At 43.8% G+C, this 14,345-nt stretch overlaps 1 protein-coding gene across 3 annotated transcripts in view; it reads left to right on the top strand.

Moving 5' to 3' along the window:
* The first annotated feature begins 2,079 nt into the window (after positions 1-2,079).
* LOC118402188 (period circadian protein homolog 2) overlaps positions 2,080-14,345 on the top strand; it is a 52,319-nt gene continuing 40,053 nt past the window's right edge. For all 3 annotated transcript variants that reach the window (XM_052477052.1, XM_052477053.1, XM_035800197.2), the window contains exons 1-5: positions 2,080-2,798; positions 3,500-3,644; positions 4,626-4,741; positions 6,287-6,383; positions 6,822-7,021. The gene's annotated coding sequence lies outside the window, so the exon portion shown is untranslated. The remainder of the gene's footprint in view (positions 2,799-3,499; positions 3,645-4,625; positions 4,742-6,286; positions 6,384-6,821; positions 7,022-14,345) is intronic.

Below are 14,345 nucleotides of genomic sequence, written 5' to 3'. Positions count from 1 at the left end.
TTACATCGCTGTTGTGCCATCATAGGATGCAAGCTAGGGCACTCAGGATGTGCGATGGTGCATTTAAAACTACACCGGTTCAGGCTTTACAGTACATCACTGGGGCTAAGCTGCCTGTCATCCAGGACCTCTACACCAGGCGGTGTCAGAGGAAGGCCCTAAAAATTGTCAAAGAACCCAGACACCACAGTCAGACTGTTCTCTCTACTACCACATGGCAAGTGGTACCGGAGTGCCAAGTCTAGGACAAAAAAAAATGTTTTTACCAGAAGCCAGAAGACTCCTGAACAGGTAACCAAATGGCTACCTGGACTATTTGCATTGTGTGCCCCCCCTCAACCCCTGTTTTTACGCTGCCTCTACTCTCTGATGATCATATATGCATAGTCACTTTAACTATACATTCATGTACATACTACGTCAATTGGGCTGACCAACCAGTGCTCCCGCACATTGGCTAACCGGGCTATCTGCTATCTGTCCCTCCAGGCCACCCCTCTTTTAAGCTACTGTTGCTCTGTTCATCATATATGTATAGTCACTTTAACCATATCTACATGCACATACTACCTCAATCAGCCTGACTAACCGGTGTCTGTATGTAGCCTTGCTGCTGTATATAGACTGTCTTTTTACTGCTGTTTTATTTCTTTACCTACCCATTGTTCACCTAATACCTTTTTTGCACTATTGGTTAGAGCCTGTAAGTAAGCATTTCGCTGTAAGGTCTACCTGTTGTATTCGGCGCAGTGATAAATAAACTTTGATTTGAGTTACTGGGGAAATGTCACTATCCCTTAGAAGAGGTAAGGTAACCCTGGCATACTGGGCAAGACTGAAGGGTAGTATGGTAGATCATTCTACGCTAACAGTATTGGAAGACTGCTGGAAATATGCACAATATCAAAAGAGGGGATCTGGCCCAGAGATTGGAAAAGGGATTGATGAATTGTGGACTCGGAGATATTGTAATAAGGCCACCTGTGTCAGTAGGAAATGTGCCATTGTGCTTTTATTCAAGACCACGTGTTGATCTTAGCCTGACCGAAGAAAAGAAACCGTGGTGTGAAGAAGATAATGTAGGAGCACTAGTGGATCAATAAATGAGTAATCGGTTGTATTATTGTCTTGCAGTGTATACAGACGGTTCAAAGGATCCCATGAATGGGATGACTGGAGCAGGTGTATTTATGCAGGTGTATTTCCTGAGTTCGACATTAATCTATGCAACAGACTGACAAATGATTTATCTGTATATTCAACAGAAATGGTTGCGATTTGTTGTTCGATTGCAATGGACAGAGGAGGCGCAACCAAGAAGAGTAGTAATGGTGCAGACTCTGCATCCGTTTTGTGTCGTTGAAGATCTGGAAAGTTGGAACGTAAGGATGTATGGTTACAAAAAGTGATGCTGTTGTTGGGGTTACAAAGAAATGGTATTGAAATTCAGTTCTGTTGGATTCCGGCGTGGTAATTCTAACATTACTGTCGATGTTTGGCGTTGTTGACTACATTAAAATAGGGGAATATGGGGGACTTTACATGCTGACACACACACACACACACACCTACAGTATTTGACTGTTTTCTCCGGGCTGTGTGTGTAGCGTTCATGGGGGATGTACCAGTGTGGGATGTACCAGTGTGGGATGTACCAGTGTGGGATGTACCAGTCCATAGCCATGTTCATAGTGGCATACCTCATCAGTTTGACTGTTCTGTCGTTCAGTGCCATCGCCAGCGGGGCTCTGGATGCTGGCTGCGCCTACTGTGTCCTTAGCACCACTGATCTTGGACCAGGTGTTACCTGCTGAATACTGGTGGTCTCTGCTCTATGGCACGGCCATTCTTCTCTGCCTCTTCTGTCGGGTAAGATAGTTTTCTCTCTCTCCTCTGCTTCCTTAGAGGCATGCTGGAAACTCCCTAGCCCGTACACACTGGGAGAAAGGAAAGAGAAATGTGATGCAGTGTGTCTCTTCCTAGGGATGCATTATAACCTATTTCCTATATAATGTACTACGTTTTGTTTGCAGACTATACATGATGACATCTACATATACTGTCATTTCAGATTAGCGCTCACATCTATGCCAAGGCCGTCTTCCTAATTTTCAATAATCGTCATGTCGGTCCTGGCCACCTTCATCCTCAGTTTCTTCGCTGTGGGCCCGCAGGACATCGCGCTTCCCTACGCTCCTGGTGCCAACGCTACCACCGGCCTGGGCACTGCCAACTTCACTGATCATTGCCTGGCAACCCTGAGGGACAACCTGTGGGGGGGGGAGTATAGGATGTTTTGTTGGGGTGTTGCTGCATGCCAGGGGTTGGGCTATGTAGAGGTCTGGTGGACATCTTTTGAGCATATCCAAAAGTACCTAAACACCATTTTCACTAGGGCTGCATCCCAAACCACTCTTTTGCCCCTTTTGCCTCCTCCATATGCACAAGTTAACCATCACTAGCTGGCTTCCACCCGGTTATGCAACCCTGCACCTTAGAGGCTGCTGCCCTATAGACTTGGGAGTCACTGGCCACTTTAATAATTGAACACGAGTCACTTTAATACTGTTTAAATAATGTTTACATACTGCTTTACTCAACTGCTTTATAGTGTATACTCTATTCTATTCTACTGTATTTTAGTCAATGCCACTCTGACATTGCTCATTCTAACATTTATATATTTCTTAATTCCATTGTTTTACTTTGAGATGTGTGTGTATTGTTGTGAATTGTTAGATACTGCTGCCCTGTTGGAGCAATTTTGCTGCACCCGCAATAACATCTGCTGAATATGTGTAAGTGACAAATAAAATTTGATTTGATGCACAAGTTACCCAAATTAGAGGGTGTAGGGGCTAACTAGACCGAGACAGCAAGGCTGCACGCTCCAGATCGAAGTGCTATCCCAACACGCACTGCAGTATGTTTTTTTCATACAAAATAACACAAAAATAAACAAATACCTCCCAAATAATGTTTATCTGTTACTGAGGTTTAGATCTTGTAAAATGACAGCGGGAAATTGTTCATTTTCATTTGTGTTTTATTATGAAACCGATGAGGGCTGGTTTGGTATTCACCGTAGACCTGTAATCCTATACGCTTTGTTTACACGGGCAGCCCTATTCTGATCTTTTGTCCAATTTTTGACAAATGGGTTGATCTGATTGTTCAAGAGTTGATCTGATTGGTCATAACACCAATTATTGGATGAAGATCAGGGCAACGTTCAGATGCCAAACATTCTTGAACATTGCAGATAGAAATGCCATGAATAGAGCTGACGTGCTTCCTTATTCTAAATAAGTTTGATCTACAAAGCCTATTTCTATCTGAACGTTCCGAATTGTTCCAATTCCACAGAACACCCCACGAATTGGGCTGCCTGTGTAAACGCAGCCATAATAGTTCAGAAATCCAAATCAGCAATATCTTGTCTTTGGAGATTGTCTTGATAGATGTTAATGTATTCTGTGATCTCTTCTCCCCCTCCCAGCTGACTACACAGGAGACTACACCACAGGCACCATGATGACATTTACACCGTGTTTGCTGTCATGTTCAACAGGCATCATGGTTCTAGTTCCAACGTGTCAGATGAGACTAAGGGCAGACATCGGCAGAAGTTCAGCGTACATGATGTGAGTGTTTTAGCAGACCTGAGTTCAAATGCTATTTAGGTTATTTCAACTACTTTCAAAGACATTTGGAAGTTGTTATTTAGATATGTTTTTTATTTGAGAAGACAAGTAGAGTATATGAATGTATTTTAAAATACTCTAATACACTAATTCAAATACTCCCTTGCATTTAACCAGGTATTTGAAAATAGTATTTAAAATAAGTATTTGAAAATACTTTAAAATAGTAGGCTATTTATAGGAAATTATTTCAAAATACTTCCAAAAGAAGTTGGCCGGCCTGGGGCCACATTATTTGAAAGTACTTAAATACACAGAAAATAAGTATTTAAATAACAAATACTCAAATACCATTTAAAAAAAAAAACGGTCTGGTGTTTAGACATAATATTTTGTCACTGAAGCCATTTTTATTATACACTGAGTGTACAAAACATTAGGAACACCTGCTCTTTCCATGACAGACTGACCAGGTGAACCCAGGAGAAAGCTAGGATACCTTATTGATGTCACTTGTTAAGTTCACTTCAATCAGTGTAGATGAAGGGGAGGAGACAGGTTAAATAAGGATTTTCAAGCACTGAGACATGGATTGTGTATGTGTGCCATTCAGAGGGTGAATGGGCAAGACAAAAGATTCAGTGGCTTTGAACGACATATGGTAGTAGGTGTCAGGCGCACTGTTTGTGGCAAGAGTTTCCCGTGTGTATTAAGGAGGGTTCACCACCCAAAGGACATCCAGCCAACTTGACACAACTGTGGGCCAGCATCCCTGTGGCACGCATTAGAATCATTGTAGAGTCCACACCCCGATGAATTGAGGCTGTTCTGAGAGCAAAATGGGTGCAACTCAGTATTAGAAAGGTGTTCCTAATGTTTTGTGTGTGTGTGTGTCTCTCGCTCTCTCATTCAGCAGATGTTTTTTCCAAAATGACTTATTCATGCGTGGACTCTCTTACTCTCTCTCTTACTCTACTCCAGGGGACCTGAAGAGCCCAAGCTACTCTATCCTCAAGGGAACCCTGGCAGCAGTCATCTTAACCTTCATCTCCTACAGTATTCCTGCTCAGCCTGCTGGTGGCCTACTCCTGTGACCGGTCAGCACAAATGCGCACACACAGGCTTACACACAAGCACATACAGTGGCAAGAAAAAGTATGTGAATCCTTTTGAAATACCTGGATTTCCTCTTAAATTGTTCATAAAATTTGATCTGAACTTCATCTAGGTCACAACATTTGACAAACGGTCCGCTTAAACTATTAACAAACAATTATACGTTTTCATGTCTTTATTGAACACACTGTGTAAACATTCACAGTGCAGGGTGGGAAAAGCATGTGAGCCCTTGGATTTAATAACTGGTTGACCCTCCTTTGGCCGCAATAACCTCAACCAGACGTTTTCTGAAGTTGCGGATCAGACCTGCACAACGGGTCAGAAGGAATTTTGGTCCATTCCTCTTTACAAAGCTCTTTCAGTTCAGCAATATTCTTGGGACAGCACTACTGGCAATACCATTGACGGTCCCCAAGAACAGTGGCCTCCATCACCAAGACTCATCCTAGAGCTGGCCGCCCGGCCAAACTGAGCAATCAGGGGAGAAGGGCATTGGTCAGGGAGGTGACCAAGAATCTGATGGTCACTCTGACAGAGCTCCAGAGTTCCTATGTGGAGATGCGAGAACCTTCCAGAAGGAAAACCATCTCTGCAACTAACACCAATCAGGAACTCATGGTAGAGTAGCCAGACGGAAGACATTCCTCAGTAAAAGACACTTGACAGCCCGCTTGGAGTTTGTCAAAGTGCACCTAAAGGACTGTCAGACAATGAGAAACAAGATTCTCTGGTCTGATGGAACCAAGATTGAACTCTTTGGCCTGAATGCCAACCATCACATCTGGAGGAAACATGGCATCATCCCTAAAGTGAAGCTTGGTAGTGGCAGCATCATGCTGTGGGGATGTTTTTCAGCGTCAGGGACTGGGAGACTAGCCAGGATTGTGGGAAAGATGAACCAAGTAAAGTACAGAGGGATCCTTAATGAGAACCTGCTCCAGAGGGCACGGGAACTCAAAGACTTGGGCAAGGTTCTGACACATGGGTGTGTCTTGGTGGTGGCAAAGATGAACTAAAGAAACTCACATCAAACCACACCCCCAAGTCAACTCATATTTGGCTTTGGGACAAGTCTCTTAATGTCCTTGACTGGCCCAGCCAGAGCCTGGACTTGAATCCGATCGAACACCTCTGGAGAGACCTCAAAATAGCTGTGCATTAACACTCCCCATCCAACCTGACAGAGCTTGAGAGCGTTTGCAGAGAAGAATGTCAGAAACTCCCCAAATACAAGTGTGCCAATCTTGTAGCGTCATACCCATGAAAACTCAAGGCTGTAATTGCTGCCAAAAGTGCTTCAAAAAAGTACTGAATAAAGGGTCTGAATACTTATGTAAATGGAAGATTTACATTTTTTTGTGTTTGCTTTATCATTATGGGGTGGTGTGTGTAGAACCTTGAGGGGGGTGAAACAATTTAATCAATTTTTGAATAAGGCTGTAACGTACCAAAAAGTCAAGTGGTCTGAACTTCTCGAATGCACTGTATCTGTGGTGCAGTGATAATGTACCCCTCTCTCCCAGTCATCTTCTCCAGAGGGACTACAGTTTCCTGGGGGACATCGACGTGAGGGGCCCCCTGGTGACAGTGGGGGTGTACTCCTCTACCCTGTCTGCTGCCGTAAGTAACCTTAGCGGGGCCTCCCACATCCTCTGAGCACTCCTATTTACACTTTTCAGTCAATATTGCCACAAGAATTTATGTTTAGGACAACTATCGATGCCACATTGGCCGTTTTCAACCAGATAATCAGATTCCCTATATGTGTGGTTAACCAGACATGATCAGTCCTGTTTGGGTTAAAGGGAGAGTTCTCCCTGAAATTTACCTCAACTTAAGTTCATCATGATTTTAACTTCTTAAATGGGGGGTCTTAAGCTGATGAGTTTATTCCACACAATCTGTAGTTTGTAGATGAAGTAGGATCTGTATGTGTACACAGAAATGGGCCTTAATCCCAAAATAACGTGTAAGATTGCTACTGGTGTCACAATGTTTTTTTTCGTAATGTTAATTTACATGGTGCCAATCCTATTCGTCCTGCATTGATATTTACAGGTGGGGTCCTGGCTCTGGCAAGAAAGACAGTCACAAATTTGGAACCCCTTGGCATCCGTGCTCATCTCATGGGTCCTAGTGCAGGTGGCGTTTTCAGGGAAGCTGAACACCATCGCCAACACAGTGACCCTTTTCTTCCTTGTCTATGCTGCTGTGGATCTGGCCTGCCTGGCTCTGGAATGGGCCTCTGCACCCAACAGGTATACGATACAGTATAATACCATACAAAATAGTCCAATACTACACTACAATATGTTCTAGATATTGATAGCCCATTATGCTCACATTTGTGCTCAGCTTTTGAAAACTCAACCTCCACAACAGAGGCTAAGTAAAAGAAGAAGAAAAAAGCCACTCATGCCATACATGCAGTCATCCTCGTCCACCTCTTCTTCTTGTGTTCAGGCCGTAGTTCTGTTGCTTTACCTGGCACACGTGTGCTCGGGGCATAGTGGGCTGCCTGGTGGTGATGTTCCTGATCTCCATCTACGGCTCAGCTAGCAAGGCCTACATGTTGCTTCTGCTCATGCACTACCTCTGTCCTACCAGCAGGGGGAGATTAAAATGTAGAATTGCAAGCGGGCCATGACTGAAGGCAAACGAGTTGTCTTTGGGGTGTGGTTTCATGTGGGTGTTTTTTTGGGGGGTATGTCTTTGCCATTCAATCACACCAAATGTGGGCTAATTCAGTTCTGTGTGTGGGTTAAAGTAGAGGCAAGGTTCTACAACCCCTTGTTACTCACGAGCATTATCAAGTAATGTAGCGAGCAAGCTAGTGTAATCAAATCACTGTCACTAACAACACCAGGCACAGTCTCAAGTTTGACGGTTGACAGCATGCAGAACATGCAGCTAGCGTTGGGATGTAATCTATATCTTGGCCATCTGAACTTTAAGGAAGCCCCTTTTCACTAGAGTAGCTATTGTCCCAATCAATGTGTGCATTGCATATCAAGCTGATACACTGTGTTGTCTGGGGAATTCATTTTGCATGGACCAGTGCGCTGGGTGGAGGGAGTTTACTCATTTTCAACCCTTCCATCGGTCCTCCTAAAGAGAGGTCTCCACCCGCCTGCGGCACCAGGCCATGAAAAGCGAACTCACCCAGTCTTTTCCCAGAAAACACGGTACCACCACCAAGAAAGAGCTGGGAGAGAAATATCTCTGGATGAGATGACAGAAACAGTATAAGTCAAGAGAAACTTGGACCAACTCCAGCCCAGCTCCAAGATCCATTTGCAGCCCTTGAGCAGAGCTGCCAACCATCAAACACTTCAAGCCGTCACGGCTGGGGGAAAGTGAGTGGCCATAAGAACAGAACTGTGGACAAAGTGGAATAAGAAGGCCAAATCTCTATGGGCACATAAAACAAGAAGGCCAGTAACCTAGTGTCCTTTTCACACACTCGGCCCACTAAAGGAATCAGGGAGGTAATAAGAGTGGTGCCCTGACATTTTAAAACAGACACTTCACTGACCGAGAGTCCATTTCAAAGGCCACTTGGCTTTGCAAAAAACGGAATGGTTTGTTGACTGAAGTTACAGAGGTCTTCTAGAGAAGCCCTTATGTTATTTGGGAAATGTGTGTTTAATTGAGCCAAAGACTCACTTTGTTCCATTCTGCTTTATTGGTATGGATATGCTCAGGGTATTATGCAGCCCCAATGTCATCCATTTATTCCTTTAAGTGCTTAATTGGTTCAATGCTCTTATTTGTACATGTCATGTAGAAGACACTCTTATTCAGAGCACCTTACAGGAGCAATTAAGGTTAAGTGCCTTGTCACCAAGAATTAAAACCAGCAACCTTTTGTTTACCAGGCCAACGCTCTTAACCACTAGGCTATTACAGCACAGTACAGTAAGATCTGGAAAACTGATATGGCCTTGTTTTTTGGCTTCTGAAGAAATGCTGGCGGCCATGACAGAAGCCAAACATGAGTTGACTTGGGGGTGTGGTTTGATATGGGTTCTTGGGTGTGTCCTTGCCACCACCAAGACACACCCATCTGTCAGAAACTTGCCCGCAGCTGTTTCCTCCCCACTCAGTCACAACAAACAAACCACCTGCAGGTTGAGTTCAATAACTACAGGCAGATAATGTGGATGTAGTGCTATGTATATTTATTTGTTATGGTGCAAGTAACATTTTTATGCCAAGTGTGTGTTTCCACCAAACTGACTTGTTGAGAGCCTCCCGAGTGGCGCAGTAGTCTAAGACACTGCATCACAGTGCTAGCTGTGCCACTAGAGATCCTGGTTTGTGTCCAGGCTCTGTCTCAGCCAGCCGCAACCGGGAGACCCATGGCGCACAATTGGACATGCGTCATCTGGGTTAGGGGAGGGTTTGGCCGGCAGGGATGTTCCTGTCCCATCGCACAGTAGCGACTCGTGTGGCGGGCTGGGCGCAATGCACACTGACACGGTCCCAGGTGTACGGTGTTTCCTCCGACACACTGGTGTGGCTGGCTTCTGGGTTAAGCGGGCGTTGTCAAGAAGCAGCGCGGCTGGGTTGTGTTTCGGGGGACGCGAGTGTCACGACCTTCACCTTTCCTGAGTCCGTACAGGAGTTGAAGAAGGGAAAAATGACTTGTTGCAGATGCGTGATTTCCCCTCATCAAGCTACATACATTGCCCCATAATGACAAAGCAAAAACAGGTTTTTAGATATTTTGGCAAATTTATCAGATAAAAAAAACTGATCACATTTACATAAGTATTCAGACTCCACTTTTTGCAGCAATTACAGCCTTGACTCTTCTTGGGTATGACGCTACTAGCTTGGCATAACTGCTTTTGGGGAGTTTCTCCCATTCTTTTCTGCAGATGTTCTCAAGCTCTGTCAGGTTGGATGGGGAGCGTTGCTGCACAGCTATTTTCAGGTCTCTCCAGAGATGTTCGATCGGGTTCAAGTCCGGACTCTGGCTGGGCCACTCAGGGACATTTAGAGACTTGTCCCGAAGCCACTCCTGCAATGTCTTGGCTGTGTGGTTAGGGTCGTTGTCCTGTTGGAAGGTGAACTTTATTTTTATTTTACCTTTATTTAACTAGGCAAGTCAGTTAAGAACAAATTCTTATTTTCAATGACTGCCTAGGAACAGTGGGTTAACTGCCTGTTCAAGGGCAGAACGACAGATTTGTACCTTGTCAGCTCGGGGATTTTAACTTGCAACCTTTCGGTTACTAGTCCAACACTCTAACCACTAGGCTACCCTGCTGCCCCAAACTTGCGCCCCAGTCTGAAATAGTGAGCGCTCTGGAGCAGATTTTCATTAAGGATCTCTCTGTACTTTCTTTGGCTAATTTTTTTTTTTCCTGGGTCCTGGCTAGTCTCCCAGTTCCTGCCGATGGAAAAACACCTCCCCAGCATGATGCCTCACTGTAGAGATGATGCCAGGTTTCTTCCAGACGTGACACTTGGCATTCAAGCCAAAGTGTTCAGTCTTGATTTCATCAGACCAGAGAATCTTCTTTCTCATGGTCAGAGTCTTTAGGTGCCTTTTGGCAAACTCCATGTGCCTTTTACTGAGGATTGGCTTCTGTCTAGCCACTCTACCATAAAGGCCTGATTGGTGAAGTGCTGCAGAGATGGTTGTCCTTCTGAAAGTTTCTCCCATCTCCACAGAGGAACTCTAGAGCTCTGTCAGAGTGACCATCAAGGTTCTTGGTCACCTCCATGACCAATGCCCTTCTCTCTCAATTACTCAGTTGGCCAGGTGGCCAGCTCTAGGAAGAACCATTGAGGAATGATGGAGGCCACTGTTCTTGGAAACGTTCAATGCTGCTGAAGTTTTTGGTACCATTCCCTAGATCTGTGACTCGACACAATCCTGTGTTGGAGCTCTACAGATAATTCCTTTGGCCTCATAGCTTGTTTTTTTTCGCCTAGTCAAGGGTCTGAATACTTACATGAATATGTTATTTCCGGAACATACATACATACATACATACATACATACATACATACATACATACATACATACATACATACATACATACATACTCATTCAAGGGTTTTTCTTTATTTTTACTATTCTCTACATTGTAGAGTAATAGTGAAGTCATCAAAACTATGAAATAACACATTGAATCATGTAGTAACCGAAAAGTGTTAAACAAATCAAAGTATATTTTATATTTGAGATTCTTCAAAGTAGCCACCCTTTGCCTTGATGACAGCTTTGCACGCTCTTGGCATTCTCTCAACCAGCTTCATGAGGTAGTCACAGTCAATTAACAGGGGTGCCTTGTTAAAAGTTAATTTGGAATTTGTGGAATTTATTTCTATCTTTATGTGTTTGAGCCAATCAGTTGTGCTGTGGCACGGTAGGGGTGGTATACAGAAGATAGCCCTATTTGGTAAAAGACCAAGTTCATCTTATGGCAAGAACAGCTCAAATAAGCAAAGCAAAACAACAGTCTATCATTACTTTAAGATTTGAAGGTCAGTCAATCTGGAAAATTTCAAAAACTTTAAAAGTTTCTTCAAGTGCAGTCGCAAAACCATCAAGCGCTATGATGAAACTGTCTCTCATGAGGACCGCCACAGGAAAGGAAGACCCAGAGTTACCTCTGCTGCAGAGGATAAGTTCATTAGAGTTAACTGCACCTCAGATTGCAGCCCAAATTAATGCTTCACGGAGTTTAAGTAACAGACACATCTCAACATCTACTGTTCAGAGGAGACTCTGAATTTGGCCTTCATGGTCGATTTGCTGCAAAGAAACCATTACTAAAGGACACTGGTTACTCTGAAGAATGTAAAACATATTATGATTTATTTAACGATTCCATATGTGTCATTTCATAGTTTTGATGTCTTCACTATTATTCTACAATGTAGAAAATAAAGAAGATTTTTATTTATTTTACAAGGCAAGACAGTTAAGAACAAACTTTTTATTTTCAATGACTGCCTAGGAACAGTGGATTAACTGCCTTGTTCAGGGGCAGAACGACAGATTTTTACCATGTCAGCTCTGGGATTCAAACTTGCAGCCTTTCGGTTACTAGTCCAACGTTCTAACCACTAGGCTACCTGAGTAGGTGTTTCCAAACTTTTGACGAATGCCAGAAGATCCCCAGTAACGCCGCTCAACTGACAGACAACTACCTCTGTGCTGTGAACAATCTGATTCGCCAGCACGGAGACCCGCCCCCTGCCGTGCGTTTCCTGCATTTTCCCCGCCCACCGGCAGACATGCAGTGATACTCCTAACTGCATCAGCTGGACCTGCTCAGTAGAGAGCTTGGCCCCACCGTGCTCATCCATGGGGTAATGCCAGTTGTCACCACTGACCTCTAACCCCTGAGCCTTCACTTGTATCCCCATTCACCTTATCCCTCACCTGGCTCTGACCCCTTCACCAGCTGGACCTGCTCCGTAGAGACCTTGGCTTGACCCCACCCAGCCATGGGGGTACACCTGTTACAGAGAGGAAGAGACAAAGCCAGAGGATTTACTCCACCCAAAATCTGTCTGTGAGAAGCTGTTTTTTGTATCAACTTCTATGAGAGTGTTGCATTATGTGAGGCTTATTTGATCTAATAGAAGCTTCGTAATGTTTAGGCTGTTACAACTGTACTCATTTAAGTTGTTGCGCGTGGCATTCCGGCAACTTTGACAAAAACAACTTAGTTGCTCTTGCCTGTTGGTTACATGCGTATCTGCTCTCTCATAGGCTAGAATGGCCCCACCTGATCTCCTCCTCCTGCCTGTCTTCCATAGTTGAGGAAATGTATTTCTATTGTTAGAGCAGTCCGGCAAATATCTTGTCAATACAATAGATCATCTTTGCATCATTACCCCCTGACCCTTTCCCATATCCAGTGATTTATGTTCCTATATACATTCTTTGTGAATGACACCAGTCACTTTAATAGTGTAAGCTGAGGGGCAAGAGGATGTGTGTATGTTTGTCTGATTTATATGGATCTTGGTTGACCGACGCACTCCTGCTGTTCTGGTGTGGATGTTCTGATTATTACACACTAGGTTTTACTAGAGGTGTGGGGCAGGTTTTAACACAACCGTCCAGGAGGTCACATCATCACTTGGCATCATTGGCACAATTCAATTTTTTTTGTCTGTATCACTAAAGAAAAATAAATGTGTATATATGGTATTTTCAATAATGGAATCATTCTCTCTATCAATGTGCAGATAATGCATTTCCAGACCAGAAGGGGGCGATATTTGCTTAGAAACCTCACCAGAGCCACAGTATGACAACTCTACTGTAGTGATTGAAGGGGAACAGCGGAGGCAGGTCTTGAACCAGTGACTTTACAGTTATAGGGCATGTGCACTACATCATGCGCCGTCTATGTCCTGACATTTTGACACAGGCTGACAAAGCCACACTGAAGAAGGCTGCAAAAGCCAAAATGTCCGTGTACGCTATCCCTGATAAAAATGTAGTAATGAAGTAAGCTTTATGCAACATTTTTTAGTGCCAACCCATTACACCTTTGTTTGTCTGAATTCAATGGTTCTCTTTTGATTAGCCACAAATGTCACAATATATTTTCTGTTCTCACCAAAGACTCCCCCCAACAATTATTCATCTATTGGGATCATTTTTGACCATAAACAGTGTTGTCTCCAGTCGAGTGATTAACAGGGAAGTTTCTAGTCTACAAACTAATAATCTGGTGTTTTATGCCATACGGTGGTCACTGTAAACCAGTTGATATTCCACAGACTGACTCAAACAGCACTGCTGTGAAGTTAACCATAAGTGATTTTTCACCTCCACATCCCATCTGACGTTTCCATTGGTTTTACAACCCACAGTCATTGTACACATGATGGCGAGGATCAGAAATACCCAGCCGATCCACGTCACTGGTTAACACATGGTGGGTGACTTGGCAGTGGGCATCGACGCCTCCAGCAGGCAGTAATGGGACAAGGCCTGGTTGCCAGTGAGACGTGCAACCCAACTGCGTCACGTTTGCTACAGAAAATCTCCATGAATTCACATATGTGGGTGTGCTGATAACAATGGGGTATGTGGGCGTAGACATAACCAAGCCAATACAGGAAAAGGATTCCATTTCTATGGCTTCCGCTTTACAGGACTTGAATAGCACGAAGTGCAGCTTGGTTTTAATTCATGATTTTATTTTATTTCACCTTTTTTATTTAACCAGGTAGGCCAGTTGAGAACAAGTTCTCATTTACAACTGCGACCTGGCCAAGATAAAGCAAATCAGTGCGACAAAAACAACAGAGTTACACATGGGATAAAATGGCGAGGATGATGATGTAAAAATACTGAACTCGATAAATGTTTCCATTATGATCTGTGCAGCCCTCGGATCGGAGATACATTAAAGTGTTCCAGTTTAGTTCTACGCCTGGGATGACCTTTTTGAGAATGAAATGGATAGACTCCCATTGTATCAAACGATTACATTCTCTCTGGTTATATCAGCCAGGGTTATGAAAATGTAATATGAATGCTTAAACACTAACGTTCAAAAGTTTGGGGTCACTTAGAAATGTCCTTGTTTTTGAAAG

Source organism: Oncorhynchus keta, chromosome 23 (assembly GCF_023373465.1).
Source record: "Oncorhynchus keta strain PuntledgeMale-10-30-2019 chromosome 23, Oket_V2, whole genome shotgun sequence".
NCBI lineage: Eukaryota > Metazoa > Chordata > Actinopteri > Salmoniformes > Salmonidae > Oncorhynchus > Oncorhynchus keta.
The sequence above is the reverse complement of the archived record's forward strand: the minus strand, read 5'-3'. Positions and strand labels throughout refer to the sequence as shown.